Here is a 5,725-nt window from a genome sequence, read left to right as displayed (position 1 = left end):
AGGCAAGAAGGTTGTGTGCTCGTACTACACTATTTTTAACCATGAAGGTTTAATAATTGTTTAGCTTATCCAGAGCCTACAAATGCAAATATGTATGTTAAGTTAAATTGCTTTGCTTTCAAATCTTGTAGAATATCGGCCACCATGTATGATGCCTAATGTTTACAACCTTCCTGTTTTTCTGTTGCTTGTTTGGAACTATACATGAATGCACAAGGTTAAAAACTGAGATTAAGTCAAGCAGGCCGACCTTATTTAAAGAATAAAACAGAGGTGAAAGGTGACTGAAAGCGGAAAGTAGAGTGAGGAGGAGGTTTTAAAAGACGATGAAGAGCAAACATCCATTAAGAAGGTTGTTACAGGTGTGACACCGACACACACTGCTCTGTGATAACTTACAGCTTGTTTCTTCACCCCACTGCACAGATGATTGGGTTTATAGGACCTGCTCAGCCCTCCCGTACGACCACAGTCTCACACAGCTTCACCTCCACCTCTGTGAACCAAAGTGACAGGCATCTATACCACAGATTAATTATTTTTCTTTCTTCTTCTGTCTTTATTTAAATGATCACCATAAAGCTTCCTCTCAGGATATATTTTTCTTCCTCCGCATGCACCCTCCTCACAGGTGGCTGTATTGAGCCTCCCTCACATGTAAGCAGGCTCTTCTCATCGCCCTGGGCTTCGGCCTCTGAAGCACTCCTCTGGGAGATTCCACCAGAGACTGCACTCTTAATGCAAATGTGAAGCCACACTGGAATTGAAAATCTTGAGAGTCTGGCCCTTGGAACATTTTTTTCCACACAAGCAGCACAGAGACACACACAGTGTATAACACAGATACCTACGCATGCAACTTAAATGGCACAAAACAAAGCACACACCTTCTCCTCCTTCGGGGCTGTGTTATTTTTGGCTCGGGCTGGGACATATGTCACGGGGGAGTGCGTGTAGTGCCTGGTTAATTAGGGCTACCTCAAAGCAGGCATAAAAACGGAGGCGATATTTATTAGGCAGCATTTTAGCTGCTTGTCATGAATGCGTGTCAGGGCTGTAAAACAAAGTTTGAATGAGTGAGTCAGAAAATGTTCTGTAGCTACCCTGCTGCTCACGGAGAGATTGACATTTCAAGTTTCTTTGCTCCAATTCATAAATACATCCTGCTCCGTGTACACTCTCTCACGGAAGATGAATCCCTCTCCCAGTAGTATTTATTTGTTGTAATCAAGAGGACAGAGTGATGTTTGTCCCCTACTGCTTGCTGTACATGATTCCTCTTACAGCAGAGAAACACTGTTACACACCAGAAGCGTGTGATCATTAACGATTGCCATGCTGAGGTGGTTATGTAAAAGCAGACTTGTTTAATTTCGCACTGAAAGCTAATAAATCCCAGAGGTAATGTGAGTTAGTGTTACTGTAACTGTTGTTGTGAAGAAATTAGTTACACCCTATAGGTGTTGATGTTCTTTATGAGTGAAAAGAGGTTTAGTATCCCATGTGTGCTGAATTTATGTATTCCTCCACACATATATATTTCTTCAGAGAGTTGGAGTGTGTTATTGGCCCCGGTTTAGACAAGTTTCCTGTTTACAATCAAGAATGTGCACGCAGCAGAGGGTAGAAAATGTATTGCCGCAATGCCATGATGGCATGGAAATGTTTTAGTTTTTAGAAATAAAAAAACTTGCAAAAAAACACATTTCGATAGACATCTGTTCGTTTTCTCACATGGCGCAAAAACTCGTAGCATGACAGCGCCACAGCGCTAACCAGAACTATACAAATTTAGCTCATGAAAGTAGTAAGATTCACCTAAATCTGTCCCAAACCTTTAACCAGCTACACGGTTAAAAAGCAGGGAAGCCTACTTACTTAACGATAGCATAGAAATTCACAGTTGCCACGTCCCCTTCTTTAAAGGGGACCTATCATGCAAAATGCACTTTTGTACGTCTTTTATACATGAATATGTGTCCCCGGTGTTCCAGGGAACTCACCAAGTGTCAGAAAACACAACCCTCTCTATTTTCCTCCATACCCAAATCTCTAAAAAAGGGGGCTGCAACGGATCTGATACAGACTGATCCAGATTTGAACACTTCTATGTCGTCACAGAAGTGGCGCTACGGCTATTGGGCCAACTCTCCACCTATCAGGGGAATGTGGGGTTGGGCCACGGCCGGCCATTGCCGCTCGAAAGCGCTGGAGACGCTGTAGTACATATGCCAGGCCTGTAAGTGGCGCTGTAGTCTGCCACAAAAGCAGCGAAGAAGACTTCCCGCCCATAGTTACCATGGTTACCCTTCTGTTTATTCTCCGCTGTGGCTTTTTTTCTCCCTCCCCGAGGCAAGCGTTTGCTCCCGCTGATTTAATTCAATGCAATCCCTCCCCGTCGAGGCAAGCACTGTAATTCTCTCTGGTTAGTCCACCAGCAGATGACAAACACCCACCTCTCCGCCTCTTCCAAGGAACGAGGGGACCGTGCGGCAGAGTTTCAGTTTCAGTTTCTTTCGCCGGTCAAGATGTTCGTTAAAGTTTAAATCTTCCGGACAAAATTAGAAAAGTGCCGGTCAAAGGTCTTCTTTGTTATTTATTGAGCTTTAAAATAAATGAATAACGACTCTATATAATAAAACACGGAGGAGGGAGATCTCTTTTTCTCCCCCTCTTCTGACAGCCCAGCAGCTGATCAGAGCACGGCTCACCTCTCCTGCAGGGGGGCGTGGTCAGCAGAATCAGACCCGTAGACAGCAAACAGCAAATAGAGCGAAATGAGGCATGGCTAAAATGCATGATCTGTTTGGTATTTTGAAAACAGAAACGTATAAATATACCTTATATAGGTATGGCCCTACAATATATCATTTAAATATAGCATGATAGGTCCACTTTAAACAAGGAAACCTTCATCATTTACTGACAACCTTTAGAAGATGCCACCAAATCTCTTTTTAACAAAGACAAAATATTGAAAATGTTTGGTATCTCTGCCACATACAGAGTGAAGCAGTGTTTAACTGAACATTTCTGATTCATAAAACCTACTATATTGATGGAAGTTCTTCTTTTCACTTTCTGATGGTTATTCGGCTGATGTGAAACACAGGAATACTCACTTTACTTTTTATTTTCCTCTTAAGTGGAATTCCAGAAAGAAGTAGCTCATCCGTGGAAAAACAAACCGTAATTTTTTTTCAAAACCTTAGACATTGATGTTTCTGTCACTCGCTAACTTTGCCACCTGGTTTTATTCCTCTAGCCCACACAAAGACTATTGTTTTTAGTTGTATATTGAGGATTTTGACAAGATTACACTTGTCATTCACGTCTATTTCAGCCTGTACATTCAGCAGTGTAAAAGGAGTAATAGACCTAATTGTTCCCCCAAAGAATAATTAATGAACAAAAATATGAAAATGTTCTTCCAACGAATGACTTTGATGTTAAGCCGTATTCTCACAGCGTAACAGAGTAGATCGTATTAAATGTAATAATATTATAGCTGCATCTTCTTATTTTCACCATATTGTGCGTCTAGAGCTCCTGTAACATTGCAGTGTGGTCTGGTTGATTCAAGGGTTCTGGTTTCATGATTTTTGGCTTGGAGGAGAGTGGGTTGTGGTTTGGAGTAAGGGTGCCAACAGAGGCCATGTGATAGGCATTACCTCAGAGCGAGGGTCCATGGAGATGATTACACTTTAAGAGCTTTTTAATGCTCATTAACACTTCTCGCTCCTCTCAGGGTTTAAATCCATGGCTTCTTCTCACTTTAGCTGACATGAAGCTGTACGTGAAATGTAAGAGACTTAAACACTGAACATTCTTGAAAAGATAAATTCCAAAAGTAGGTTCATATTAAATGGAATTTTCCAGAACTGGATTTTTATTTTAATACATATGTTTGTATCATTATGACACACTTCAGTCTCTAGATGTTATCCAGACCCTCTCTCGCCCTCCATAAACATGGAGTTAGTATGCTACTGGTATTTATACAAAACCACTTAAATACTTAACACACATTACACATGAAGCACAATTTGTCAAAGAGTAAGGCAAAAAATATAGCTTTCATTAAAAGCAGTTTCACTCAAGATTAACAAACATTTTCCAAGGTTTTATACAGAGATGACAATGAACAGGTTGTTCTGCTCATTTCTCCTGTGAGTTATAATAGTGTGCTGTTGATTGGAGATTAATATAAAAGTTGCCGAGTGGTGCGAGGCTCATGCAGAGACTGTTAGTACAGCACTGGTGTAATAGACTTGCAAATAGGTGTTTCCTCATTGCGTGCATGCATGATTATGGTGAAAGCAGCATGATCATGAGCTCAAATTAAACATAACTCTATTACTCTATACTTTAAATTATTACTCGGCCTCATAGTTTTATGAGCAACCATTCAACGTTTTATTCTAGTTTTCTCCGTTCCACTTTAACGTCATACCTCCTTGATTCTTGCAAATAAATAATTTGGTGATGGCTAGAAAAATAGGGGAAAAACAGCCTAAGATGGCCACTAACTTACAGGGAGAACATCGTTTCTGGGCGATGTGTTAAATACATTAACATGGTTCTTTGTGGTTTTCTCCTTGCTCAGACCTCAAAGCGCTTTCCTTACATTTACAGCATCTTGCATTTTTCTTACTGGCATGATTTGGCCTTCACTGGTAGGATTTATGGTGTAAAATTAGGCCTAAAAATACTGCCAGACCCGAAGAAACCAGGAGGGGCTTTACTAAACCATGGCAACTAATCACAGTTTGCTGAACAAGTCACCAGGGGACCAAGTGAATATAGTTACCATCTACTTCCTCTGCCCCATATTTTATTATCAGACACAAGGATTAATCTTGTCAGCTGTCAGCGTATGATGGTGTATCGAGTGTACTTCATGACGCATCACTCATGATACCTGATACCTTGGGCTAGACAAAGTGTTTTCAATGAATTTGATAGCACAGCATTTTTCAAAAGGATTAAGTTTTCCACCTTAAAGAAATAAGAACAGTTTAAGAAAATATTATTAGAGTTATTAGACCATGATTACCTAGATAAGCATAATGAGTGTAAGCAGGGAAAATAGTTACTTGACTCAGTCCAAACAAGGAAGACAAGAACTGCTTACCAATAACTCTGAAGTTGCAGCGTGGTCTTCTACAAATTACAATTACAAAACCTCATTATAAATTAAGTTTAAGGTAAACCAAATATCATGTTGATGCTGTTTCTTTTTACGCATCATACATTATCTAATGGAAAATGGTTGGGATAGATGGATGGGTTAACCAAAGACAGAACATTTACCCAGGAGTCATTGTTGGTGTCCTGCATGAAAAGTCAACACAGACTTATTTTAAGTGACGTCTGCTTTGAGTAACAAGCTAACATTACTCCTTACATGTATCCACATTACTTCCCAAATGGTTTGGTGTCATGATTATCCATTCGGCACATATAGTTTTCTACATTTTACCCTGAAACCACATTTATTTACATGTTAAACGTACAATGTTACACCATTTCATTAGTCAGCTTTTGGGATATGGGCTTATTTTTCATTTTGGACAGAGCCAAGCTAGCTGTCTCCAGTCTAATCTTTGTTAAACATGTTTTGACTCCAGCTATGTTAAATACATGAAATTCATATCTGTCCTATCAGTTCACTCCCAAAATGTTGTACTACTCATTTATTATATTACTAATAACAAAGTCTTAA

This window comes from Trematomus bernacchii, unplaced genomic scaffold, assembly GCF_902827165.1.
Source record: "Trematomus bernacchii unplaced genomic scaffold, fTreBer1.1, whole genome shotgun sequence".
NCBI classification, from domain to species: Eukaryota; Metazoa; Chordata; class Actinopteri; order Perciformes; family Nototheniidae; genus Trematomus; species Trematomus bernacchii.
The sequence above is the reverse complement of the archived record's forward strand: the minus strand, read 5'-3'. Positions refer to the sequence as shown.